The sequence below is a fragment of the Ptychodera flava genome, chromosome 21, assembly GCF_041260155.1.
Source record: "Ptychodera flava strain L36383 chromosome 21, AS_Pfla_20210202, whole genome shotgun sequence".
Classification (NCBI taxonomy): Eukaryota; Metazoa; Hemichordata; class Enteropneusta; family Ptychoderidae; genus Ptychodera; species Ptychodera flava.
This window is the reverse complement of record NC_091948.1, coordinates 28977914-28990282: the sequence shown is the minus strand read 5'-3', so window position 1 is coordinate 28990282 and position 12369 is coordinate 28977914.

The following is a 12369-nucleotide window of genomic DNA, read 5'->3' as shown; positions in this document are numbered from 1 at the left end:
TTTGACAAAATTACATCGATTTTTCAGGTTCATATGCGACATTTTTGAGTTTTGAGTGCAGACAGAAATTAGTCTCGGTTACCCAGACTCCTCTGCGCTACCGCCGAAACGCCAGTAGCGCAGAGGAGTCTGGGTAACCGAGACTAGACAGAAATAAGTTTTGAGGCAACATGGCTGCGACCCCATGTTGACCCCTAGCCCTGCGTACGATGCTATGTGCTACAGCTAACACACAGCATCGTACGCAGGGCCAGCGAGAGAGTTGCCGACATCGACGGTTATTTACGAGAAGTGAATAAAAGACTGTCATTTTTGGAAGCGATCGAGTAGCTGAGGTAGGCTGGGATACGACTTGGGCCCAAGAACGCTGAATTTCGGCAGTAATTTGGCTTTTTACGTCAAGTCCCAAAATGGATTTGAAGTCACCGACCCAACGTACGGGTCTTTGCAGGGCTGTGGTGAGCGGGGCGGTTAGCTGTAGCGGAACACACAGCATCGTACGCAGGGTAGTTGACCCCAAGTGAAAATGTGTTCGCGATCAAATCTTCCAATATTTTTTCAGAATTTTCAACAAAATCATTGCTTCTTACATCTTTTGTAAAATATAAAATACTAAAATAAAACTGCGATGTGCCATGTCTCCAGATTTCTAAAATATCGTTCGTGACCGTTCGACGCAAACTTGTGACGCAGTTGAAATTCAATACTGACCGCCAAATAATCTTAATGAGACGAGATCATTCTAGACATCCTCCAAATTATCCAACCATTCGCATTAGAGTTCAGCTCGCTTAGAGTATCATAACATTTTTCGGCCTTTTAGATCGACCCTAATATCTCCCATTTAGGAAATAAATACACAAGCTACCTCGACAAAACTTCGTGCACCATCCAAGACCAAACGCACTACAAATCTGTCTTGACGTCATCATCTCCTTACATGGTAATCGGCATACCGTATTTTTTAGCAAATGAGACACAGAATACGTCGGAGTATTCAGTTTCAAAACGTATTACATTGTGTGATGTTGTCAAAAAAAAGTCATGTTACTGCAGTGGTATAAATTACAAAACACAAAAGTTCAAATCAGTTTATTTTGGACTGGCTTTACCACACATTTCATATTGTTTCTTATGCCAGATTTGACCACGTGCTTACTGGCGACCCCTTTTCATGCAAATTTTGTGTCAAATGATGTGTTCCCCTGGAAAAACAAACGTACGATTTCTAAATGAAGGAGGCGAAATTTGCCCTCAAGACTCGAAACCACCCCTATGTATATGGGGGGTACCTAGCTATTTTAACGAGCTTCTCGAATCTGCAGCTCTATTTCGAAATGATGGTCTGGTTTTCTCAGCTCAAGGATAAGTGTTCTCCATCGCTGTGGGCATTACTATTCTCAACCGGGGGTACAGTTTCCAGTCGTAATGTTTTTCATTGTGTCCGGGATATAAAACCTTTCCTTTTCAAACTTTCTCTTTGATTAATACTAATCCACATCTTGTCAGTGATTAAACATGTTTCAAGTTTAAATGTTAAATTCTGGTCTCGAGCCCTCCGTTCGACCAAACCGAAATTACCCCTCCCACTTTGGCTCGTCCAGTGGGTGTAGCAAGGGTCGTGCCATCGCCTAGGAAACGGAGGGTGCATTAATTGTTGCATTTCGATGCACATTTTGATTATATTCAGAAGATTTTGTGGCAAAAACTCAGATAGAGAAGCATTTATATTCACATCTCACTTATTCAAGACTGGCTGAGAGCAGCACTTCCATTCAGTTAACATCATTACGCCATTTATTATGCCAAGAAAGATGAAGCCAATACATTTTGCCCTCCCTGGTCTCAGCCAGAAATGGTTATACCTTACAGAGTTTTTTCCCACGGAATGAAAACAAATGTACTTGGGCTGAGGCCCAAGTACAATAATTTATTCATTTATAAAGCGACTAAATCCACACAAATAGTGTGATCAGAGACGCTGGGTAAAATACAGTCAATTTTAAAAAGGTTACAAGAATTAAAAACAAAACAAAAACAAAAAAGAAAATACAATGAATGAGTTCAGTTAAAAGCAGAATTAAAAAGAAATGTTTTAAGACTTGCTTTAAAACTTGTCAGGCTTGGGGAGCGACGAACCTCAATTGGAAGATTGTTCCATAAAAAGGGGGCGGCAATACTGAACGCACGGTCCCCATATTTCTTTGTGCGCGACCTGCTTTGACACAGTTTAAATTGGTCAGCGGACCTTAGATTACGGGTTGGGACGTACAAATTAACCATGCTAGAAAGGTAAGTTGGACCGAGTGAATGGATACATTTAAAGGTGAAGATAAGAATCTTAAAAACAATACGTTGAGACACAGGCAGCCAATGCAACTGAAACAAAATCGGGGTGATATGCTCAGTGACTCTTGAGCGAGTTACAATTCTGGCAGCTACATTCTGGATACGTTGAAGGCGATCAATTGAATATTTCGGAAGACCATAAAGAAGCGAATTACATGAATCAATGCGTGATGTCACAAAAGCATGAATCAACTGTTCCGTGTCTGATCTAGAAAGATATTTGCGAATATTTGCAATGCGTCGTAAGTGAAAAATAGCTGAGCGGCAGATATTGTTGACATGAGGGTACATCGTAAGACCAGAATCCAGGATAACTCCAAGACTTTTTGCCTGACTTTGAGCAGGAATCAGGGTGTCACCGACCCGTATCCCCTGTATTCTATCATCCGAAGCATTACTGGAAGATGCAGAGAAAGTTACAAATTCAGTTTTATCATCATTCAAACAAAGGAAATTAGCAGACATCCAGGACCTAACTTGTGAAATACAAAGTTCAAGATTGCTGGCTGTCACAGAAGCTTCATTGATCTTAAAAGACATATATAATGATGAATCATCTGCATAAAAACTATACAGGGAACAATGACTTGCAACTAATTTCCCCAAAGGAGATGTATATACATTAAATAGTATAGGGCCAAGAACGGACCCTTGTGGAACCCCGGTATCAATTTGACGGAAACATGATTTTGTGGAAACGATAATAAACACACTGGCTACGGTTGGAAAGATATGAGCGGAACCAATTAAGCGCATTTCCTGAAACACCAAGAAGGTCTGACAGCCGACTTAATAAAATATTATGATTAACGGTATCGAACGCTGCATACATCATGTTTTGCATCAAGTGCTAACAATATGTCATTAGTAACCTTTAAGAGAGCAGTCTCTGTGCTGTGACCAGCTTTGTACGCAGATTGTAACGGATCACTCAGGCAATGACTAGCAATATGATTGGTCAGCCTAGTAGCAACTATGCGTTCTAATACCTTTGATAGGAATGGTAGGTTAGAAACAGGCCGATAATTTTTAAGAATCTCATGATCAAGAGATGGTTTCTTGAGAAGAGGTTTAACAACAGCGTGTTTAAAATCAGTGGGTACAATACCATCACGTCAAGAGTCATTGAAGAGCTCATTTATGTACGGTAGTAACACCTGTAGGTGTTACAGAGATATTTTATCTCAGACAAAGGTTAATGAACTTAGCGGTCATCGACACCAGTAAAATGGTTAATTAAAACAACAAGATCTCAATTATAAGGGACGGACAATTAGATCTTGGGAGGGGGGTGGTCAAAAACAGAAAAAAAAAATTTTCAGAGCAGAAAGTTAGGAAAAAAAAAATCTTCAAACTAGTTTGCAAAATAAAAAAAAAATAAATAAGAAGACAAAGGCGTAAAAAAAAAATCTGCAAAAGTCTTTAAAATTTTGAATTTTTCTTAGATTTTACCGACAGAAAGCAACTTTCTGTATTTTTTAGTACATCCTCCCGGCACATTTTTAATTTTAATTTATAGATTTAGAGTGACTGTATCCCTTATACTGGAAGTTGTGATTATCTTATCTTTTCAGGACTTTTGTATTCTGATCACTTGAAAATTATGAAATTATAGAGCCTGTTTTCTACTTGTTTCCTGCGTACAAACCAAGCAGGTACACTAGGTAAACATTGAAACTATGGTATGGTTGTCAAGACAGAAAGTTGTATTTGCCTTTTAAGATCAAGGTAAACAGATGCAGGCCACATCAGTTTCATCTTTTTCACAGCATTTTATTGCAATGATGAATGCAAGAATGGGTGAACAAGTGGAAACACGTCAATAATGATAAAACAACATATCAAGTCATTATGTATTATTTTGCTTTTAAAAAGGCATTTTCAATTCTTAATCTCAAAAAACAGCCTCAAAAAACAACAGCAACACATATTTTAACATTCAACAATACACTACGTAGAATGCCATCTATCCAACAAATCCCAACACAAAAACACACAAAAGGGTTGAACTTTGAAAGTTTCTCGATAGCAAATACTGAATAAATCTGCATGAATAATCGTTTTTGTGTAGCAAATTTCAATGAAATTGGACAAGCCCTTTCAGAGTATACTGATTTTTTGACCATGAATGGCATAAATTGCCCTAAAAAGACAAATATTGAAATTTTAACACATCTATACACATTCAATCAATTTTGACATGCTGCTACAGAGAAATAGATGTTTTGATCAAAAAGGACAACAATTGCCCTAAAAACACAAATATGCAAATTTCACTATATTTTGCAAACAGCTTCTCAGCTTGTCAAAATCAATTGTAAATCATGAGATATGCATGATGTTTGGTGGGGTGAATGTAGGCATTTCACCACCCAGTAGAAAGGGAAGCCAGGAAACCAAAATAGTCAATTTTCAAAACTATAGGAAGCTACTGAGGAGCAAGAAGACCATGTTTCAGAGGAAGATGTGTAATCCGAAAAAAATGCTCCCAAAATGCCACCAAATAACACCATTTATATCTCTATTTTTCAAAAGCTCCAACAGCAGGAGGGGGGACACCCCCTCCTGACCTCCCCCCGCAAAAATACTCCCCAAGTGCCACCAAATAACACCATTTTAATCTCTATTTTTCAAAAGCTCCAACGGCAGGAGGGGGACACCCCCTCCTGACCTCCCCCCGCAAAAATACTCCCCAAGTGCCACCAAATAACACCATTTTAATCCCTATTTTTCAAAAGCTCCAACGGTGACCTCCCCCCGCAAAAATACTCCCCAAGTGCCACCAAATAACACCATTTTAATCTCTATTTTTCTAAAGCTCCAACGGCAGGAGGGGGACACCCCCTCCTGACCTCCCCCCGCAAAAATACTCCCCAAGTGCCACCAAATAACACCATTTTAATCTCTATTTTTCAAAAGCTCCAAAAGCAGCAGGAGGACACCACTCTCCTGACCCCCCCCCCCGTGACCGCTTGCGTGGCCGCTTGTGGTGCTTGGCACCACATCTTTGCCCTCTTTATCTTCAGACAGCAACGAACTAAAAAAAAATTATAAATCTGAAAATTTACTCTGAAAAAAAAAATTGCACAGCTAATCTCAATTGGAAAAAAAAAATTTCAGAAATTTACAATAGTAAAAAAAAAATTTTCACAATTTCATTGTGACCACCCCCCCTCCCAAGGTCTAATGGTCCATCCCTAAGTCGATATGCATACAAACCATATTTTAGGCAAACGCACAATAACGCTAATTCCGTTTTACGAGGGTGTTTACGGAAGTCAGGACGAAAACAAGAACATGTGTCACAGTGACGTTTGAATATTAATTGTGACACTGACGTTTATGATTGGATGTATCATTTTATCTTTAATTCATGTCTATCGTATGATCCAAGCCACGCCTTAAAGATAACGTTTAAAATCCCATTCTAAAACAATACAAGTAAGATTAGATTGGAATAGAGAGAGAGTTGCTCGAGGAGATTGGAACATTGAGAGAGGAACACAGCGGACCAAGACATTTAGACAATGGGAGAAGCGTATCTTGGGCGATGGCAACTGTCAAGCTTGTCTACAGAGAAATAAAGTCTATGTAGTACCAACGAACTCTGAACGTCTCGTGTAGTCAATACACTGAAGATCCCCAGGTACCTCTCAGCAGCCAAGGCGAGTTAAACATACAAACTCCCCATGAAAGAACGAATAGTAAAAGGGTAAACGGAGTTAGGGGAGAACCATTTGATTTCCGGGGGGGGGGTATGGAGGATTTTGAGAAAAAAAATTTGTCGCCAGGTGAGATAGAAGAAAAAAAAAATTGATCCTGCCATGGCCTTAGAAAAAAAAATTGTCATAACAGACAGAAGTGAAAAAAAAAAATTGTCACAATGCACCAGAAATTAGCAAAATTTGGAAACCCTATTCTCATGTATTCTTTGCCGGCGCGCCGCCATAGGCGGCGCAAATGTTTTTACCACAAGCAATCTTATGTTTTTTTTCCCAGCATGCACTACATAGGTCTACTTACACCTCAGTGCACTCAATGTTTTCCTTCCCTTTCCTGACCCAAGAAATCATATTTCAGGATTTCTGTTGCAATATCTCAATGGCATAGGCACTATCTAACGGGACTTTTTGACTTCTGTAAATTGTGAAAATTTTAAAACACAAGACAGGAGTCAATAAACTAGTGTTAAAATCAATATAGTATTCTCTCAATATAAATATGTTAGGAAGATGTACAAGTTGACAATGAAAAATTGAGGAACAACAAATGTAATGAAATACAAGGGAGAGGGTCACTAAAAAAATTGAAATCTTCAGGGGGCGTTACTCAAAATGTGGAGAGGAAGAAAGGGGATGGGTTACTCAATTTATTTGGCGAAATAAATTGAAACACATCTCAGATTGCACCATTGCACACATCCATTTCTCAAAATTTTCAATGCGAGAGGGGGGCACCCCCTCTCGTGCTCTCCCCCCCCCTTGGCTCTTCTAACAGTGTTACTGGTAAAAGACAAATTTAAAATACCTATCGGATTGCACTACACTGCACCGTGGCGCACATCAATTTCTCAAAATTTTCACAGGATCTAGGACAAAACTGAACTGTTGTGAATTCATCCTTTATTATCACAGAGACATGTTTTCATTTACCTCACTTCAATGACCATTTTGTCAGTTAAACATACCATATTCATGATTTTCATTAGAAGCTGGCAGCTGGAGAAATGACACAAGAAGGTCACAAATTTTCGGTTCCTGTATATTTATTTATCTTCAGTCTCTGGCAAACAGAACTCTTTTTCACAAATTGTATTGTCATTGTTTGGTTGTTGAATATTGTGACACAAACACTGATCATGCATAAAATGTAAAAACATTGCAGTGTTCAATGTCATTTTCAAACAGTTTTACCAAATGCAAAATAACCTGAAACTCCTCTCAGATTGCACATCAATTTCCAAAATTTCCAATACGAGAGGGGAAACCCCCTCTCGTGCTCTCCCCCTTGGGGGTGTTCTAACAGTTTCACTTAGTAAAAAAAAATTAAAAAACACCTCTCAGATCGCACCAGACTGCACCATTGCACACATCAATATCTTAAACTTTCCATGAAAGATAGGGGAAAGCCCCTGTGACACTTTCCCCCTAAGCCTCTCACGTGTTCTCTCCCTGTACTTTCAAATTTTGCCCGGTCAGATATCCTAGTGAAAACCTTGTCATAATACCCATCCAAATTAAACAATATACTATATGGTTAGATACTGCGTGAGCTTTTATATCTTTATTTTATTGTGACTTGCAATTTCATTTTGATGGGTTCACCTTTTTTGAACCATCATGAGATAACTGATGATAGTCTAGCAGAGTACATCAGGATTTCAAAGGTCTTTACTGTTAAATTGCTGTATTTTGTAAATTTTACAAATACATTTATTTGTATTTAACTTTTCTAAGTGGGGGGGGGGGGATCAGTCAAAATTTCAGAGTTAGAGAGGGGAGTTACTCAAATTCATCATGGTTGACGGGGGGGGGGTGTCACTTGAAATTTCTGAGTTTCAGGCCGTAAATAATGACGGCTCCCTTATATACAACGCATCACAAACTTGATGACAAAGAAAAAAAAATTTGCATTGCTACTCCATTTGAAAAAAAAAAATTGATGCAGCTCTGACAGTAGAAAAAAAAAATTGCTGTCACTGTGACAGGAAAAAAAATTTGCTCCCATACCCATTTCCTCCATACCCCCCCAAAAATCAAATGGTTCTCCCCTTACTACTTTGAAGAAAAAACTAATAGTAACATAGGATTTCTGGCTGCTTCAGGATCTGGTAGGAATTGGATCTAGGCAACATGTGGACGAAGGAGCACAGGGAACTTAGTAATCTTGTTGTTGTTGTTGTTGTTGTTGTTGTTGTTGTTGTTGTTGTTGATGGTGGTGATGATGATGATGATGACGATAATAAAAAATATTAAAAAACAATGTCTCATTCCTTGCTGTTGTTTGTCGATGTTGTAGATAATTGTAAAAGAAAACTGTAATCGTGACCAAAAAACGACGTAGGTCGCCCAACGTCACTCCCGTCCTATTATACAACCGACGACCTACGTCGTTTTTTGATCACGATTACAGTTTTCTTTTACAATTATCTACAACATCGACAAACAACAGCAAGGAATGAGACATTGTTTTTTAATATTTTTTATTATCGTCATCATCATCATCACCACCATCAACAACAACAACAACAACAACAACAACAACAACAAGATTACTAAGTTCCCTGTGGAAGGAGATGACCGAATGGTACGCAAGACTTCCTCATGGTTGTTGGCATTAAAGATTCGAAGCGACACTCAGGTTTCAAATCGCAAATCGGTGACGAGCGTTGATGGTGAAGATCGTCGGATGACTGGCTCAAGTTCGAAACTAGAGACTTGCACCACAGTCGTTTGGAGAGCTATTCAGCGCTGGGACTATTCGCCCCATAGACGAGTGTGCAGAAGCGAGAAATACCCCAAGTCTGGAAATGAAATGGCTATTTCGTATAGGGATTGTGCCACCATGTCATCTTCGACGTTCGATTTTACCGTGAAAAGTAGCAAGTTCATCTATCATGTAACCGTCGACCGTTCCCTAGCATTCTCAAAATTCATACCTGGTACTTGATTTGCTTCACAAACGCTCGTTTCGTGTGATTTTCGGCCGAATTCGACGGACACGTCGCTAAAACATAAGCGTGAGCAACATTCCGCTTGGGCACGTTGGGCACCTCCACTTTACTGACGTTAGCGCCGCGTACCCATGAGGGGTGACTGGAAGGTTGTTCATGCCTTATGTTTTGGCGACGTGTCTTCTGAACTCGGCCGAAAATCACACGAAAATTCATACCTGATACTTCATCTGCTTACAAAATGCTCATTTCCTGTGACTTTCGGCTGAGTTCGAGATAAACCTGGCCAAAACATAAGCGTGAGCAACATTCCAGTCATCCCTCATGGGTAGGCGGCGCCGACGTCAGTAAAGTGGAGGGACCCAAGAGGTGACCGGAATGTTGCTCACCCCCAGGTTTTGGCGAGTGTCCGTCGAATTCGGCCGAAAATTACACGAAACGAGCGTTTTTGAATCAGATAAAGTATCAGGTATGAAATTTTAGAATGATAGGGAGCGATCGACGGTTGCATGATAGATGAACTTGTTAGTTTTCACAGTGAAATCGGACACGGAATGTGACATGGCGTGGTTTTTATAGCCATTCTGTTTCCAAACTTGGGGTATTTCTCGCTTCTGCACACTCGTCTATGGGGCGAATAGACCCAGCGCTGAATAGCTCTCCAAACGACTGTGACTTCACACGATGTAAAAAGAAATCTGCAAAGCGATTGGCGATTTCTGACGGGTTATCATGCTTCGGAAGATGAACAGATCTCCGAGGTTGGCCGATTAACCGTTCAACGATATTAAACAACTGTTTCTGGTTGCCTTTGCTATTGTCAATCAAGTCTGAATAATAATGACGTTTGGCGTTTTCAACGAGGCGAACGAGGTGAGTCCGCAACTCTCTGTAAATCTGTCGATGTACTTCTAGTTTAGATTTTCTCCAAATCCGTTCAGCTTTCATTCTTTTTGATCTTGCATTCGTAACAGACTTGGTGATCCATGGTGCAGGTTGTCTATTTTGAACAAATTTCACACGCGTAGGGGCATGGTTATCAAATGTGTCACGTAATACGCGATTCATTATGTCCAATTTTCTCGATACCTCGGTGTTTGGCTGAAGCTGAATTGATGATGAGAGATCATTGGCGAATGAATCAGCAGAAAAACATTTCATGTTTCTTGATATTATACGCTGCCGATTTTCTGCAGAGCAATGGCGATGGTTGACAGTGAAAAGCAAAGGATAGTGATCAGATATGGCATAGATAGGTTCAACTCGGACGTCGGTAATGGTAGTATCATCAATGCGTGTGATTAAGTGGTCAATGGTATGACCAGCACGATGAGTGGGACCGGAGATCCATTGACGCAGGGAGAAAGAGTCAAGCAGATCACGGTACTTCCCGGCACTTGTGCAATTGTGATCGTCGACATGGAAGTTAAAATCACCAACGATGATTAATGGCGAATTTTTGTCAAGGTGAGATGACAAAAATTTCGTAAAATCCTCAACGAAATTATCGACAGTAAGACCGTTTGTCTTATTTGGCGGAGGTCGGTACACAGTGACAGCAGTTATGTGCGATGACGGAGTCTTTATACGCAATTCCAACACTTCTATCGAATTAAATGAGCTGGTTAGCGGAACTTGTGACACTGATAATGACGAGTCAAATATGACAGCGACATCGCGACATCCTCCACGTCGACTCCGAGGAACACTGATGATGTTGTAACCGGGCGGGAGAGAGTCAGAAACTAATGATAAATCACTGGCGTCGTCGTCGCGAAGCCATGTTTCCGCTAGGAAAAGTACGTCGAGGTGGCATTCATGCATGAATTCCTTGACGGCAGTAGATTTATTACACAATGAACGGCAATTCATGAAAGAGCAACGAAAGGAATTGTGTTGTCTCTGAGATGTAGCAGGTTTTGAAACCGACAGTGGTGGGTTTCTGTGCATTGTTTCAGCAGTGATTGTTGTACTGACAGGGATATTAACGAGGTTGGCATAGTTGTTTGAGAAACTGTGATTGGTTGGATGGAAACGTTTCAGCAGGTGATGAGGAGTTATTGAGTTTGGATAGGTCGTTGCATTAGTCTGCCAGCAGTGCAGCCTCGCCTGGTACTCGCAGTCTTACAGATGTTCAGATCTTTGAGACACTTCCACAAATTAGCATTAATTCTCGATAAAAGTACTATAGTTAAATGCAATCATATATAAATATGCACCTTTGCAACCTGGAGACTTTTTTCAGATATAGGTAACTTGAACAAAAATGAAAAACAAATGTAAACTGAAGTAAACAAGTAAATGCTTTGTGAGATGACAGTCAGTTCGGTCTTTAACCCAGAAAAAATACAGTCCTGCATGACTGATAAATTGAAAAGATAATGATATGGCACAGTGGTTAATAGTAAATTCTGAATCTGTGGTACTAGTAGTTTGGTCATCTCAATGAGAAATCACCGTAAAAAGACATATTCTAATATTGGAATTCGATGGCAGTATCAGTTGTTTGGCTATTTTAGGTATTTTTGTACAGCTGTTTGTCTTTAAGGCAGTATGCACCTCGAAAGTGAAAGACTCAAACTTTTGCTCAAACTTTCCTTAAGGAATCTTTCAACCATTCTCTTTCAAAATCAAGAATAAATTTTGGTACTAGAGAAAAAAATAACCCAAGATTTACCGATATTTTAAATTCAAAATGGCCGCCATCCCTGTGTTAACTCTATGAAGAAAAATAAAATTTTCGGAAAACTAAGCCACTGAAAAGTTTTCTTACACAGAGAGCTTTAAAATGAACCCCCACAAGTGGTATATCAGAAAATAATTGTAAAAGTTTGAGAGTCTGAATATCTGTCCCCAAGGCGCATTCTTGTGATGAAATAGTCAGTCATTATTTTATCGAAACGGTCCAAAGCGTATGCACACACTTGACATTGTTGAATTATTAATTTCTCTTCAAACTTGAAAACTAATAATATTATGTACACTAAGACTTTTGACAGGCTGGATAATCAGTATTTCTTCAAACTTAGATACTAGTAAGTAGGACAAGAGACTGTATACAGGAAGAAGCGGAACAATACGATTGAGTAAATGGCCAAAAGTTACATGTAGCTGCTATCACTACTATGAAATACAGAGCCGAAATATTCAAACCGAGATAATATTATTATCCTTTAATCAAGCATATTTTATAATTTAGTGTCTTGCGAGATTTTGGTTTTTAACTTTGTTCAAGTTCTTACTTTGTGAAAAAAGTTGATGATGATGACTTCCAAAGACTGTATTTGTACTCTCTGATGGTGGTATTACATTTAACATTAGCTTTGGAAATACGTGAATGTTTTGTT